Below are 16673 nucleotides of genomic sequence, written 5' to 3'. Positions count from 1 at the left end.
GCATCTGAAGTGGTTGGTGCCACCTCGGCAAGGTGGGATATGCAGCGGCTGGAGGAAGTGTTCCTCCCCATTGATATCATACACATCCTGGGTACTCCTTTGTGCACAAGGAATGCACCAGATATTTGGGCATGGAACTTCAAAAGAATGGCGTATTCTCTGTAAGATCGGCTTACGATATATTAATTTCCACTAGACAGAGAAGGGAGGTTGGCTAGATGGTACGGCGGGACCATCAAGCACTGACACGGATGTGGGCTCGTGGAAGCTGCTATGGAAAACTCAGATCCCAATAGAGGAAAATTAGAATGTTTCTGTGGCAACTGCAAAGCACTCAATTCCAACTGAAGATACTAAGGGCCCATCGCCATATGTCTACAATAAGAGCAAGTACAATAAGATGATGTAGGCGGGCTGTAAGACATTAAATATTATATTCTTGCTTACTTGGAAGAGAGAGAAGAGAAGCGGGCTACTATTTAACAGCCGGCTGCAGCACGTGCTCCTAGGTATTTTATGAGAGAGTGAGGTGGACATGTATCAACAAAGTAGCACATATTTATATCTAGCTATTGTACTTGTTGACTATAAACTTGACTATATGTGACATGACAACATCATATAGCCAGCAGCTGGCTATATTATTAACCATGCTCTAAGTGTTTGTGGCTCGTGTGGTGCGCAAGACTCATGAAGACACTCATTGCTTGAGCGTACTATGAGGCTGTTTGGATGGCACCCCAGCACGCCCTGCCAAATCGTGGGCTGGCCAAAATTTTGGCGCAGCTTCCAGCCGCCCACGACTTTGCCAACTGTTGGCGAAAAAATGAACTGGAGAAATCCCGTGGCCCGGACGAGCCAATTATTTGGTGGCCATCCAAAGGAACGCTAGTGCTTGGTCAACGACCAATTTTTTGGCTCGGCAGCTCCATGCTCTAATCCAAACAGCCTCTATATCAAGATGAATTTAGGCATTGATAGGTGAAGAGTTGGCGGATCAATTAATTGCAACAACCGACCCTAGTGCCAAGCAGTGGCTTTTCTCACTACAGAGCACGTTATCATATGAGGCATTTGTAAAGTTGGCCGTCATGCTGTGGGCGACTTTGTTCCGCTAGAAGGAAAACTATCCACGAAGGGGTATTTCAAAGCTTTCACATGACACATGCTTTTATCAGCCGGTTCATTGTCGAGCTAGCCATATTAAAACAAATCAGCCGGTTCATCGTCGAGCTAGCCATATTAAAACAACCAACCGCACCATCCGGACGAAGAACTCGCGCTACGGCGCCACTGGTGGGATATGCTAAAATACACGTTAATGCTAGTGTATCAAGTTCGAGAGAATGCACGACGTCACCATTCTCGAGTCAATCCCTTGCCGTGAAGCTTCGGCGTTGGCCGAGGATCTGGGTCTCCAAAGTTTTATTATAGCCTCAGATGGTAAACAGGTGGCCAGTGATCTGTGATGCGCGCGTTTGGTTAACTGCATCTTTTTCGCCTATTTACATACTCGTTTCAATTGGGCCTGGTTGAGTATATGCATGCAAAAAACTATCATCTGCATGTTGATTGGTTGCCTATATCCCCTCTTCCTGCATAGAACTGCCACTATGCACTTTGTTTGGTTACTCGCATTGTGCTCATACCAGTACATGTTGTTTGGTTGTATACACTGAACATGATTAAGAGTTAATAGCTATGCATAACACACCTAATTACATAGTGCCATGGCGATTGCAGTGGACGGCGGCGGCGGGTTCGCGCTCGGCTGCGGTAGCAAGGACCCCAAGGTCGTGGCGGCCACATCGGTCGCCTCATTGCCCGCGCTCTGGCACGAAGGCGTCAACGGCGACCACGGCCACGCCGCAAACACGGTGAGAACCTAGGGAGCGTCGGCGATGGCATCAGCTCCCTGGAGCAGTCGCTGCTGAAGAGAAGAAACACGCTGACCTCGATCGAAGGCGAAGAGGAAAACGCCGGGCAGGACAAAGTAGGACACGCTGACACCCATGTGGAGCCCGGAGAACACGATGACGGGGATGTAGAGGTACTGCGCGTAGTAGAAGAGCTCAAACATCCGATGGCGGATGCGAGGCAGAGCCCATGAGCGGTGAAGAAGACCATCGCCGTGTTCCCCAGCCAGACATGGGTACTTGATGCTGGCCTCCGACTTGAGGCCGATGAGCGGCACGAGGCCCAAGCCGCATGCGACTGGGAGGAACAGTAGCGCACAGCACAAGCTCCCGACCGCGCCGAGCCGCCGCGCCGCTTTCTCTAGCTCCGTCTGCTACCTGAGACCTACTCCCTCCATTCGAAAATACTTGTCATCAAAATGAATTAAAGAGAATGTATCTAGATGTATATTAATTTTAGATACATCTCTTTTTATCCACTTTGATTACAAGTATTTTCGGACGGAGGGAGTATGTTGCAAGGATACGGCTGGGAGGTGCCGTATCAGTGCAAAAAACGTGGCCAGCACGGGGATACGCATGGATACGCAGGGGATACATGTATCACTAAGTATCCCATTTTCCCGAATTAAAATAAAAGGAAAAAAATGCAAAACGGCTGGGATACAACGGGATACCACAGGGATATTGGGCTGTTATGATTTGAACCAGAGCCCATCAGGAAGCAGACGTGGGCTGCCTCATATACAATTCTGACCGCGCCAAAACAAACCCTCACCTACGACACTTGAAAATGCAGCAACTTCTTCGGTGCTGATTTTATCATCCTCAAAATATCAGGTTACTTCATTAACCTCAATTTTATCATCCTCAAAATATTTTCTTTTAGTGCTGATTTTTTATGCATTTGTACATATACTCGCCGTATCCCCGTAAGTCTATTTTCAGAAAATGCCGTTTTCCCATATCACCGTACCCGTATCCACGTATCCGTATCCCCGTACCATGTAACATAGCCTGAGAACGCCAATTGCATGGGTTGGAGGATGAGCAGGGGCTGAGTTTGTTGGCAATAATCTTGTCCTAATGCTAATAGGTTTAGTATAATCATGATCAAGGTGGCCGATGATTAGGTTAGGTGTATTAGTTGTGTACGGCATACATGCCGCGGTACTAGCAAAGTAGTAGTAGTTTGTGTTGGGGAATGTAGTAATTTCAAAAATTTCCTACGCACACGCAAGATCATGGTGATGCATAGCAACGAGAGGGGAGAGTATTGTCCACGTACCCTCGTAGACCGTAAGCGGAAGCGTTATGACAATGCGGTTGATGTAGTCGTACGTCTTCACGATCCGACCGATCCAAGTACCGAACGTACGACACCTTCGAGTTCAGCACACGTTCAGCTCGATGACGATCCCCGGACTCCGATCCAGCACGACGGCACGGTGACGATGATGATGTTCTACCGGCGCAAGGCTTCGCCTAAACTCCGCGACGATATGACCGAGGTGGAATATGGTGGAGGGGGGCACCGCACACGGCTAAGGAACGATCTTCAAGATCAACTTGTGTGTCTATGGGGTGCCCCCCGCCCCCGTATATAAAGGAGCCAGGGGGGAGGAGGCGGCCGGCCAAGGAGGGCGCGCGAAGGGGGGAGTCCTACTCCCGGGACTCCCACCGGGAGTAGGACTCCCTTCTTTCCTAGTTGGAATAGGAGAAGGGGGGAAAGAGGAGGAAGAGGGGAAGGAAAGGGGGAGTGCCGCCCCCCTTCCCTTGTCCTATTCGGACTAGGAAGGGGAGGGGCGCGCGGCCCCCTCCTGCCTCCTTCCCTCTTCTCCCTCGAGGCCCATGTAGGCCCAATAACCCCCCGGGGGGTTCCGGTAACCTCCCGGTACTCCGGTAAAATGCCGATTTCACCCGGAACGATTCTGATGTCCAAATATAGGCTTCCAATATATCGATCTTTATGTCTCGACCATTTTGAGACTCCTCGTTACGTCCGTGATCACATCCGGGACTCCGAACAATCTTCGGTACATCAAAACTTATAAACTCATAATAAAACTGTCATCGTAACGTTAAGCGTGCGGACCCTACGGGTTCGAGAACTATGTAGACATGACCTAGAACTATTCTCGGTCAATAACCAATAGCGGAACTTGGATGTCCATATTGGTTCCTACATATTGTACGAAGATCTTTATCGGTCAAACCGCATAACAACATACGTTGTTCCCTTTGTCATCGGTATGTTACTTGCCCGAGATTTGATCGTCGGTATCCAATACCTAGTTCAATCTCGTTACCGGCAAGTCTCTTTACTCGTTCCGTAATGCATCATTCTGTAACCAACTCATTTGGTCACATTGCTTGCAAGGCTTATAAAGATGTGCATTACCGAGAGGGCCCAGAGATACCTCTCCGACAATCGGAGTGACAAAACCTAATCTCGAAATACGCCAACTCAACATGTACCTTCGGAGACACCTGTAGTACTCCTTTATAATCACCCAGTTACGTTGTGACGTTTGGTAGTACCCAAAGTGTTCCTCCGGTAAACGGGAGTTGCATATTTCTCATAGTTACAGGAACATGTATAAGTCATGAAGAAAGCAATAGCAATATACTAAACGATCAAGTGCTAGGCTAACGGAATGGGTCATGTCAATCACATCATTCTTCTAATGATGTGATCCCATTAATCAAATGACAACACATGTCTATTGTTAGGAAACATAACCATCTTTGATTAATGAGCTAGTCAAGTAGAGGCATACTAGTGACTATATGTTTGTCTATGTATTCACACATGTATCATGTTTCCGGTTAATACAATTCTAGCATGAATAATAAACATTTATCATGATATGAGGAAATAAATAATAACTTTATTATTGCCTCTAGGGCATATTTCCTTTAGTCTCCCACTTGCACTAGAGTCAATAATCTAGATTACATAGTAATGATTCTAACACCCATGGAGTCTTGGTGCTGATCATGTTTTGCTCGTGAGAGTGGCTTAGTCAAGGGTCTGCAACATTCAGATCCGTATGTATCTTGCAAATCTCTATGTCTCCCACTTGGACTTGGTACCGAATGGAGTTGAAGCGTCTCTTGATGTGCTTGGTCCTCTTGTGAAATCTGAATTCCTTTGCCAAGGCAATTGCACCAGTATTGTCACAGAAGATTTTCATTGGTCCCGATGCACTAGGTATGACACCTAGATCGGAAATGAACTCCTTCATCCAGACTCCTTCATTTGCTGCTTCCGAAGCAGCTATGTACTCTGCTTCACATGTAGATCCCGCCACAATGCTTTGTTTAGAACCGCACCAACTTACAGCTTCACCGTTTAATAAAAACACGTATCCGGTTTGCGATTTAGAATCGTCCGGATCAGTGTCAAAGCTTGCATCGACGTAACCATTTACGACTAGCTCTTTGTCACCTCCATATACGAGAAACATATCCTTAGTCCTTTTCAGGTATTTCAGGATGTTCTTGACCGCTGTCCAGTGATCCACTCCTGGATTACTTTGGTACCTTCCCGCCAAGCTTATTGCTAAGCATACGTCAGGTCTGGTACACAACATTGCATACATGATAGAGCCTATGGCTGAAGCATAGGGAACATCTTTCATTTTCTCTCTATCTTCTGCTGTGGTCGGGCATTGAGTTTGACTCAACTTCACACCTTGTAGTACGGGCAAGAACCCTTTCTTTGCCTGATCCATTTTGAACTTTTTCAAAATTTTATCAAGGTATGTGCTTTGTGAAAGTCCTATTAAGCGTCTTGATCTATCTCTATAGATCTTGATGCCCAATATGTAAGCAGCTTCACCGAGGTCTTTCATTGAAAAACTTTTATTCAAGTATCCCTTTATGCTATCCAGAAATTCTATATCATTTCTAATTAATAATATGTCATCTACATATAATATCAGAAATGCTACAGAGCTCCCACTCACTTTCTTCTAAATACAGGCTTCTCCAAAAGTCTGTATAAAACCATATGCTTTGATCACACTATCAAAGCGTTTATTCCAACTCCGAGATGCTTGCACCAGTCCATAAATGGAACGCTGGAGCTTGCACACTTTGTTAGCACCTTTTGAATCTACAAAACCTTCTGGCTGCATCATATACAACTCTTCTTTCAGAAATCCATTCAAGAATGCAGTTTTGACATCCATTTGCCAAATTTCATAATTATGAAATGCAGGAATAGCTAACATGATTCGGACAGACTTAAGCATCGCTACGGGTGAGAAAGTCTCATCGTAGTTGACTCCTTGAACTTGTCGAAAACCTTTCGCAACAAGTCGAGCTTTATAGACAGTTACATTACCATCAGCGCCAGTCTTCTTCTTAAAAATCCATTTATTCTCAATTGCTTGCCGATCATCGGGCAAGTCAACCAAAGTCCATACTTTGTTTTCATACATGGATCCCATCTCAGATTTCATGGCCTCTAGCCATTTTGCGGAATCTGGGCTCATCATCGCTTCCTCATAGTTCGTAGGTTCATCATGGTCAAGCAACATGACTTCCAGAATTGGATTGCCGTACCACTCTGGTGCAGATCTTACTCTGGTAGACCTACGAGGTTCAGTAGAAACTTGATCTGAAGTTTCATGATCAATATCACTAGCTTCCTCACTAATTGGTGTAGTTGTCACAGGAATCGGTTCTTGTGATGAACTACTTTCCAATAAGGGAGTAGATACAGTTATCTCATCAAGTTCTACTTTCCTCCCACTCACTTCTTTCGAGAGAAACTCCTTCTCTAGAAAGGATCCGATTTTAGCAACGAAAATCTTGCCCTCAGATCTGTGATAGAAGGTGTACCCAATAGTCTCTTTTGGGTATCCTATGAAGACACATTTCTCTGATTTGGGTTCGAGCTTATCTGGTTGAAGTTTCTTCACATAAGCATCGCAGCCCCAAACTTTAAGAAACGACAACTTTGGTTTCTTGCCAAACCACAGTTCATAAGGCGTCGTCTCAACGGATTTTTATGGTGCCCTATTTAACGTGAATGCGGCCGTCTCTAAAGCATAACCCCAAAACAATAGCGGTAAATCAGTAAGAGACATCATAGATCGCACCATATCTAGTAAAGTATGATTACGACGTTCGGACACACCATTTCGTTGTGGTGTTCCGGGTGGCGTGAGTTGCGAAACTATTCCGCATTGTTTCAAGTGTAGACCAAACTCGTAACTCAAATATTCTCCTCCATGATCAGATCGTAGAAATTTTATTTTCTTGTTACGATGATTTTCCACTTCACTCTGAGATTCTTTGAACTTTTCAAATGTTTCAGACTTGTGTTTCATCAAGTAGATATACCCATATCTGCTCAAATCATCTGTGAAGGTGAGAAAATAACGATACCCGCCGCGAGCCTCAACATTCATTGGACCACAAACATCAGTATGTATGATTTCCAACAAATCAGTTGCTCGCTCCATAGTTCCGGAGAACGGCGTTTTAGTCATCTTGCCCATGAGGCACGGTCGCAAGTACCAAGTGATTCATAATCATGTGATTCCAAAAGCCCATCAGTATGGAGTTTCTTCATGCGCTTTACACCGATATGACCTAAACGGCAGTGTCACAAATAAGTTGCACTATCGTTATCAACTCTGCATCTTTTGGTTTCAACACTATGAATATGTGTATCACTACTATCGAGATTCAATAAAAATAGACCACTTTTCAAGGGTGCATGACCATAAAAGATATTACTCATATAAATAGAACAACCATTATTCTCTGATTTAAATGAATAACCGTCTCGCATCAAACAAGATCCAGATATAATGTTCATGCTCAATGCTGGCACCAAATAACAATTATTTAGGTCTAAAAATAATCTCGATGGTAGATGTAGAGGTAGCGTGCCGACCGCGATCACATCGACTTTAGAACCATTTCCCACGCGCATCGTCACCTCGTCCTTAACCAATCTTCGCTTAATTCGTAGTCCCTGTTTCGAGTTGCAAATATTAGCAACAGAACCAGTATCAAATACCCAGGTGCTACTGCGAGCATTAGTAAGGTACACATCAATAACATGTATATCACATATACCTTTGTTCACTTTGCCATCCTTCTTATCCGCCAAATACTTGGGGCAGTTCCGCTTCCAGTGTCCAGTCTGCTTGCAGTAGAAGCACTCAGTTTCAGGCTTAGGTCCAGACTTGAGTTTCTTCTCTTGAGCAGCAACTTGCTTGCTGTTCTTTTTTGAAGTTCCCCTTCTTCTTCCCTTTGCCCTTTTTCTTCAAACTGGTGGTCTTGTTAACCATCAACATTTGATGCTCCTTCTTGATTTCTACCTCCGCGGCTTTTAGCATTGCGAAGAGCTCGGGAATAGTCTTGTTCATCCCTTGCATATTATAGTTCATCACGAAGCTCTTGTAGCTTGATGACAGTGATTGAAGAATTCTGTCAATGACACTATCATCAGTAAGATTAACTCCCAGTTGAATCAAGTGATTATTATACCCAGACATTTTGAGTATATGTTCACTGACAGAACTATTCTCCTCCATCTTGCAGCTATAGAACTTATTGGAGACTTCGTATCTCTCAATTCGGGCATTTGCTTGAAATATTAACTTCAACTCCTGGAACATCTCATATGCTCCATGACGTTCAAAACATCGTTGAAGACTCGGTTCTAAGCTATAAAGCATGGCACACTGAACTATCGAGTAGTCATCAGCTTTGCTCTGCCAGACGTTCTTAACGTCGTCAGTTGCATCAGCAGCAGGCCTGGCACCCAGCGGTGCTTCCAGGACGTAACTTTTCTGTGCAGCAATGAGGATAATCCTCAGGTTACGGACCCAGTCCGTGTAATTGCTACCATCATCTTTCAAATTTGCTTTCTCAAGGAACGCATTAAAATTCAACGGAACAACAGCACGAGCCATCTATCTACAAACAAACATAGATAAGCAAAATACTATCAGGTACTAAGTTCATGATAAATTTAAGTTCAATTAATCATATTACTTAAGAACTCCCACTTAGATAGACATCTCTCTAGTCATCTAAGTGATTACGTGATCCAAATCAACTAAACCATGTCCGATCATCACGTGAGATGGAGTAGTTTCAATGGTGAACATCACTATGTTGATCATATCTACTATATGATTCACGTTCGACCTTTCAGTCTCCGTGTTCCCAGGCCATATCTGTATATGCTAGGCTCGTCAAGTATGACCTGAGTATTCCGCGTGTGCAACTGGTTTGCACCCGTTGTATTTGAACGTAGAGCCTATCACACCCGATCATCACGTGGTGTCTCAGCACGAAGAACTTTCGCAACGGTGCATACTCAGGGAGAGCACTTCTTGATTATTAGTGAGAGATCATCTTAAAATGCTACCGTCAATCAAAGCAAGATAAGATGCATAAAGGATAAACATCACATGCAATCAATATAAGTGATATGATATGGCCATCATCATCTTGTGCTTGTGATCTCCATCTTCGAAGCACCATCGTGATCACCATCGTCACCGGCGCGACACCTTGATCTCCATCGTAGCATGGTTGTCGTTACGCCATCTATTGCTTCTACGACTATCGCTACCGCTTAGAGATAAATTAAAGCAATTACAGGGCGTTTGCATTTCATACAATAAAGCGACAACCATATGGCTCCTGCCAGTTGCCGATAACTTCGGTTACAAAACATGATCATCTCATACAATAAAATATAGCATCACGTCTTGACCATATCACATCACAACATGCCCTGCAAAAACAAGTTAGACGTCCTCTACTTTGTTGTTGCAAATTTTACGTGGCTGCTACGGGCTTTAGCAAGAACCGTTCTTACCTACGCATAAAACCACAACGATAGTTCGTCAAGTTGGTGCTGTTTTAACCTTCGCAAGGACCGGGCGTAGCCACACTCGATTCAGCTAAAGTGAGAGAGACAGACACCCGCCAACCACCTTTAAGCACGAGTGCTCGCAACGGTGAAACCAGTCTCGCGTAAGCGTATGCGTAATGTCGGTCCGGGCCGCTTCATCTCACAATACCGCCGAACCAAAGTATGACATGCTGGTAAGCAGTATGACTTGTATCGCCCACAACTCACTTGTGTTCTACTCGTGCATATAACATCAACGCATAAAACCTAGGCTCGGATGCCACTGTTGGGGAACGTAGTAATTTCAAAAATTTCCTACGCACACGCAAGATCATGGTGATGCATAGCAACGAGAGGGGAGAGTATTGTCCACGTACCCTCGTAGACCGTAAGCGGAAGCGTTATGACAACGCGGTTGATGTAGTCGTACGTCTTCACGATCCGACTGATCCAAGTACCGAACGTACGGCACCTCCGAGTTCAGCACACTTCAGCTCGATGACGATCCCCGGACTCCGATCCAGCAAAGTGTCGGGGATGAGTTCCGTCAGCACGACGGCGTGGTGACGATGATGATGTTCTACCGGCGCAGGGCTTCGCCTAAACTCCGCGACGATATGACCGAGGTGGAATATGGTGGAGGGGGGCACCGCACACAGCTAAGGAACGATCTTCAAGATCAACTTGTGTGTCTATGGGGTGCCCCCCGCCCCCGTATATAAAGGAGCCAGGGGGGAGGAGGCGGCCGGCCAAGGAGGGCGCGCGAAGGGGGGAGTCCTACTCCCACCGGGAGTAGGACTCCCTTCTTTCCTAGTTGGAATAGGAGAAGGGGGGAAAGAGGAGGAAGAGGGGAAGGAAAGGGGGGCGCCGCCCCCCTTCCCTTGTCCTATTCGGACTAGGAAGGGGAGGGGCGTGCGGCCCCCTCCTGCCTCCTTCCCTCTTCTCCCTCGAGGCCCATGTAGGCCCAATAACACCCCGGGGGGTTCCGGTAACCTCCCGGTACTCCGGTAAAATGCCGATTTTACCCGGAACAATTCTGATGTCCAAATATAGGCTTCCAATATATCGATCTTTATGTCTCGACCATTTCGAGACTCCTCGTTACGTCCGTGATCACATCCGGGACTCCGAACAATCTTCGGTACATCAAAACTTATAAACTCATAATAAAACTGTCATCGTAACGTTAAGCGTGCGGACCCTACGGGTTCGAGAACTATGTAGACATGACCTAGAACTATTCTCGGTCAATAACCAATAGCGGAACCTGGATGTCCATATTGGTTCCTACATATTCTACGAAGATCTTTATCGGTCAAACGGCATAACAACATACGTTGTTCCCTTTGTCATCGGTATGTTACTTGCCCGAGATTTGATCGTCGGTATCCAATACCTAGTTCAATCTCGTTACCGGCAAGTCTCTTTACTCGTTCCGTAATGCATCATTCCGTAACCAACTCATTTGGTCACATTGCTTGCAAGGCTTATAAAGATTTGCATTACCGAGAGGGCCCAGAGATACCTCTCCGACAATCGGAGTGACAAAACCTAATCTCGAAATACGCCAACTCAACATGTACCTTCGGATACACCTGTAGTACTCCTTTATAATCACCCAGTTACGTTGTGACATTTGGTAGTACCCAAAGTGTTTCTCCGGTAAACGGGAGTTGCATATTTCTCATAGTTACAGGAACATGTATAAGTCATGAAGAAAGCAATAGCAATATACTAAACGATCAAGTGCTAGGCTAACGGAATGGGTCATGTCAATCACATCATTCTTCTAATGATGTGATCCCATTAATCAAATGACAACACATGTCTATTGTTAGGAAACATAACCATCTTTGATTAATGAGCTAGTCAAGTAGAGTCATACTAGTGACTATATGTTTGTCTATGTATTCACACATGTATCATGTTTCCGGTTAATACAATTCTAGCATGAATAATAAATATTGATCATGATATGAGGAAATAAATAATAACTTTATTATTGCCTCTAGGGCATATTTCCTTCAGTTTGTGTCCCAATATGTTTTCTAGCCATGTCCGCGTTGTACATGAAGGTCTAGCTAAGGGCTTGTTCGGAGACTCGCTAGCTTCTCCAAAACTTCTCGTATCCAGCTTCTAACCTGACTTCTCACTTCACGTAGAGTGCACCAAACCGTTCTGGAGCCTCGCTAGCTTCTTCGAGCGCCTGAGTGAGCTGGCAGCCCAGCTGGGGCGGTGAAGCCCAGGTTCTTGCCACCTTGGGCCGGCTGGAAGAAGCCCATTTTTGGCTCAAGTGCACACAGGCCAAAAAAAAGAAAGAAATGAGTTGGGCCTGGTTTCCTGGGGTGAATGGCTGGGCATATTTTTTTCACTGGAGATAAATTATGCGATTTCTAGTTGTACAGAGAGGTGTAGAGAGAACATTTCTGTAGTAAAGTAGTGTTCCAAATATAGCCGAAACGTATTTTTGGACATGCCACAAATATTTCAAGTTAAGACAACTAGACAAGTCATAATAATGACGAATAACTAGTTTTGTTATATGTCATACAACAAAAGTTTCTGTAGTAAAGGAGTTTCATTTGCATAAGTTTGCAAATCAAAATGGTCTCACATCTAAAGACATGAACATTGCGGTAGCTAGTTCATGTCTATACAGCGGCAACGTTGCGGTCCTCCTCAGCGTGTGCCCCCAACCTTGGCTCCGCGTGCTCCTCTACAGCACCTTGCCACCGGCTGCACGGCGCTGCTGCCTTCATTGTGCTGTTACATGGAAGGACACATATTTTTGTTATGTTAAAAAGAAACAATTCTGATCAAAGAAAATTATCTGGTCTGATATACTACTAGGATCAGTAGTCTATCCTCAACAGTGCCCCTTAACTATTCAGCAGGAATTCAGCATGTAATAACAGCAACAATGCTGCCTCATGTAATATCTGAACTTTGAAGCTGCACACATATCTGAATCTTTTTGCACTCACATTAACAGTACGTACAGTACACCATAGGAAAGAAGACAGACGATCCCACATTGCGCTTTGGGCGACGGGCTTGGTCGTCGGGATGCTCCTCCTTGCTCACCAGCGCTGCTCCTCGCTGAGCTCCTCCTTCCCCCACCGGCGCTGCTCCTTGCTGGCATCAATGGTGTGGGGGTGAGCTCCTCCTTCCCCCACGGCGCCGTTCCTCGCTGACGGCGGTACTCGTGGCTGTGAGGACGGGAATCGGTGAGGAACTAGCTGGGACGGCCGGATCTGGAGTCGATGGAGAGAATCCGGCCGGCGACCGAGGGGGACGGGCGTGGCGGCGGGACGACGGCGCTGAGGGTTTCCAGAGGGAGAACGCGAGGGGCAGGGGAGATATGACCGAGCGGTTCGTGCGTGTCTGTTCGAGCGAGCGAATCGTTTTCCTTAGCGGTGGCAATCTGTTTGTAAATAAGGGGGAACTCCAGATTCTTCAAAACGTGGAGCTGGGTTTCCTTTGCTTCACAAATTTGCACTACCGGCCCATCTCAGCTTTGGGAATTTAACTTCTAGAAGCTAAAGCGTTCGGGTCAACTTCAAACGAGAAGTTTGTGGAGTTGAGAGTTGGAGGAGTTCAGAACAGGCCCTAAGTACGACTAGAGCTCTTGTACGGCTAAGTTTAGTCGGTTGATGCATATATATGTGCATCTGGGTCGTGAGTCTTGTAGAACAACATGGAACACCGTGTGAAGAAAAGGAGAAAATAAAAAGAGGAAAAAGAGAGAGGCACGACACGTGATTTTGGCAAAAGTTTTTGCGTGCGCGTGTTCATCGTACTGTCATGTGATCGATCCTGTGGGTGAAATTCCAACAGAGTTGCACCGAAGCGCTCGTCGACACCGCAGCAGGCGTCCAAACGGTCAACTATGTGCAACGAATTTGACAAAATTCATTCAAAATAGCTTCAAACATGAACAGAAAATTAAGCATTTACGGTCGACGAAACTACAAACCGATCGCCTGAATGAAACCATAAGATCGATGTGCATCTTTTTTGTGTAGAGCTTATCTCAAAAACCGAAGTATCGTTGTGTAGATCGGAAGTGAGAAGGAAGAAGAGGATTAAAGAGAAGATTACTGAAGGTAGGAGAAGATAGCATGTACAGGGTGTATACTAGACCGCATCCTCTTGTGCAAGAGGACCCACCAAATGTGCTGGAGATGGCTCGATTCAGCCTGGCTCATTGTAAACGGCCGATTTGGCCATTCCTAGCGGGTCTGGCTGAGGAGTGCTTTAAGTTTCGTGCAGATCAACATTTGTATGTGACCTATAACCAACCAATAGCCCGAAAACACCTCGCGCGGGCCTGGCTAGGCCTAATGCAGACAACCAAATGCATCCGTGGTGAATATCGGCCGAGGCCGGAATATGGCACGATCATAGACACGAAATCAAATCCAAAACAGCAAGTTTTATGTAAGTTTTCTTTTAAGAGCAGTTCCCTGCCATGGCTAGAGTATGGTTCATAGATCTCAGAGTATCAGAGATTACAGTGGAGTGTTACAGCAGGGAAAGAGGCTTGGAGAAGAAGAAGATCAGAGAATAAGATCTCAGTGGATACAAATGATCAACGATACCCACACCTACACACGCAACGGCTAATATAGCTGAGTACGATGGGCCGGCCCCTCGGCCCACTCAATTCGTCGACATAAGGACGTACACGACGACTCCGATATCGCACTCGTTCGTAGTCAAATTTCTACGCGCCGCATTGCTAGAACCTATGGTGCAGATAGATACAAGAGCCCTGTGCGTGTGGTCTGTACTTGGCCGACTTTCAAGTTTCATTGCTGTCCTCAGGACGCGCAGGACCTGACCGGCCGCTGTCATTTCGGCCGCAAACGCGCGACGCACAGCTGACTGTGGAGAAGCTGACTTGGGGACGACTTGCCATGCATCTCCATGGCGGCTCCTCTGTGAACCACGAGCCCGTTGCCAGACACTTTCAGCCATTCGCCGTGCATATATTCGCGTCCTCGCAGACCGGGTGACCTGACCGGGATAGTCAGTCGATGGACCTCGGGCATCACTCCATCCAGCTCAGTGCGGGTCCTGGCTCGCCGGCTGGCGCGATGCCGGTGACGCCGCAGCCGGGCGATGGCGGCACGATGAGCCCCGAGCTGTACCTTGCCCTGTGCCGGGGGAGAAAGAAGGAAGCCATGGCGCTGCTTCGGCAACAGCACGGTGGCGCCGCCGCCGCCGCTAATCAGGTTGCCGGTAATGTCTGCCTTAACTGCTAGTCTGCTACTCTTTATTCTTTTTTTTGGCGCATATAGTCTGCTACTAGCTGGATCTCCGGTCATCCTTGTGCATGCGTAATTGTCACTGACATGTTTTCGTACCTAGTGAAATAACTGAGATTTACGAATCTCATGTGAAATTTCATTCAAACTAGGAACACTTGTTTTTTTAGGGAGGGAGCCCAGAATACCAGCATTTTATTCAACGGGATTGCTAAGTCTCACATCCATGCTATATTCGTGGATCTTACATCAAGATACGTGTATTTTTTTTTGTTATTTTGTTCTTACATGTTTTCTTTTGAACACAGTACAGACCACACGCTCATATATAAATACACCTTATGAATACACACGCACACTCTACCTATATGGGCACCTCCGAGAGACTACGCCAACATATATCCTTGAGCTCTTTTACAGCACCCTCAAACTAACATAGGCCGTTCATTCCTCCTAATCCAATGGTTTATATTACCTGGTACTCTAGTTCTAACGTTAGAGTACCACCACAAAAAAGAAGGGAGTACCGTGACCTGAGGATTAAAATAGTAATTTGACAATGTACCTAATTTCCTAATACTAAGTTCATGCGCAATTTCTGTGGTGGCAATGAGCCGGCTATTCGGCCGCCGGCGGGAATGGTTGGGCAGCCACATGCTCCGAGCGCTGAAGCCACAACCTGCATGCCCGTAGGCATGAATGCAATAGAGCCATGGCCGATGCCCGATGGAGCCGCAGATTACGCAAGAAATTTCTGCGCAGATCATCATCTTCCTCGTCTGAATTCGTTTTAAGAAATTCTTTCCCATCTGAATCTCCTGAGCGACAATCCTTTCCCATCCGAATCTTCCGCGAGAAATTTCTGTGCAGATCAGCATCTTCCTCTTCTGATAATCTATAATTAATCCCTAAATTAAATCTTTCTGACGGGGACAGTTATGCAATCCAGACGGAATTCTGTCGTTGATGGAAACTGCACACTACAACAGGTTTGTTCGCCTCAAATTACCATACATCCTACGGGGATCAATGTTCTGTTTTTTGAAGAAACACGTGATTGATTTGTTACTGGTCGCACGGTGATGAAAGTGCCTCCAGCGGCGGCTGCGCGGCCGCATGCGCTTGATTAGGCTAGTGGATTAGGGAACCTAGATTAAAGATGAAAAAACAATACTTCTTTAGCAGGAGAAAGGACTAAACTAACCCTGCAAACCAACGGATGAATTTGATCGGTACTCCCACTCTACTCTAGGGAGTACCAAGGTACCGTAAAAAACCTCATATCCTTAAGATTGACGAAGTCACCAAAAGGCGTCTTGTAGTTGATGGGAATGTCTCCTCCCACTAAACGCACCACTAGTTGAAAAGGGGGCATCAGTCCCGGTTCGTGAGGGCCTTTAGTCCCGGTTTTTGAACCGGAACTAAAGGGTCGTGACTAATGCCTCCCCCTTTAGTCCCGGTTCTAACACGAATCGGGACAGATGTGCCTCCACGTGGCCGGTGCGCCGAGCCCAGGCAGGAGGGCCTTTGGTCCCGGTTGGTGGCACCAACCGGGACCAAAAGGCATCCACGCGTCAGCATTTCAGTACCCGT

The 16673-nt window shown here is 46.1% G+C and overlaps 1 pseudogene; it reads left to right on the top strand.

The window, feature by feature from the left end:
• The first annotated feature begins 14849 nt into the window (after nucleotides 1-14849).
• LOC119284201 overlaps nucleotides 14850-16673 on the top strand; it is a 15525-nt pseudogene continuing 13701 nt past the window's right edge.

Source organism: Triticum dicoccoides, chromosome 4A (genome assembly GCF_002162155.2).
Source record: "Triticum dicoccoides isolate Atlit2015 ecotype Zavitan chromosome 4A, WEW_v2.0, whole genome shotgun sequence".
In the NCBI taxonomy this organism is placed as follows: domain Eukaryota; kingdom Viridiplantae; phylum Streptophyta; class Magnoliopsida; order Poales; family Poaceae; genus Triticum; species Triticum dicoccoides.
The sequence above is the reverse complement of the archived record's forward strand: the minus strand, read 5'-3'. Positions and strand labels throughout refer to the sequence as shown.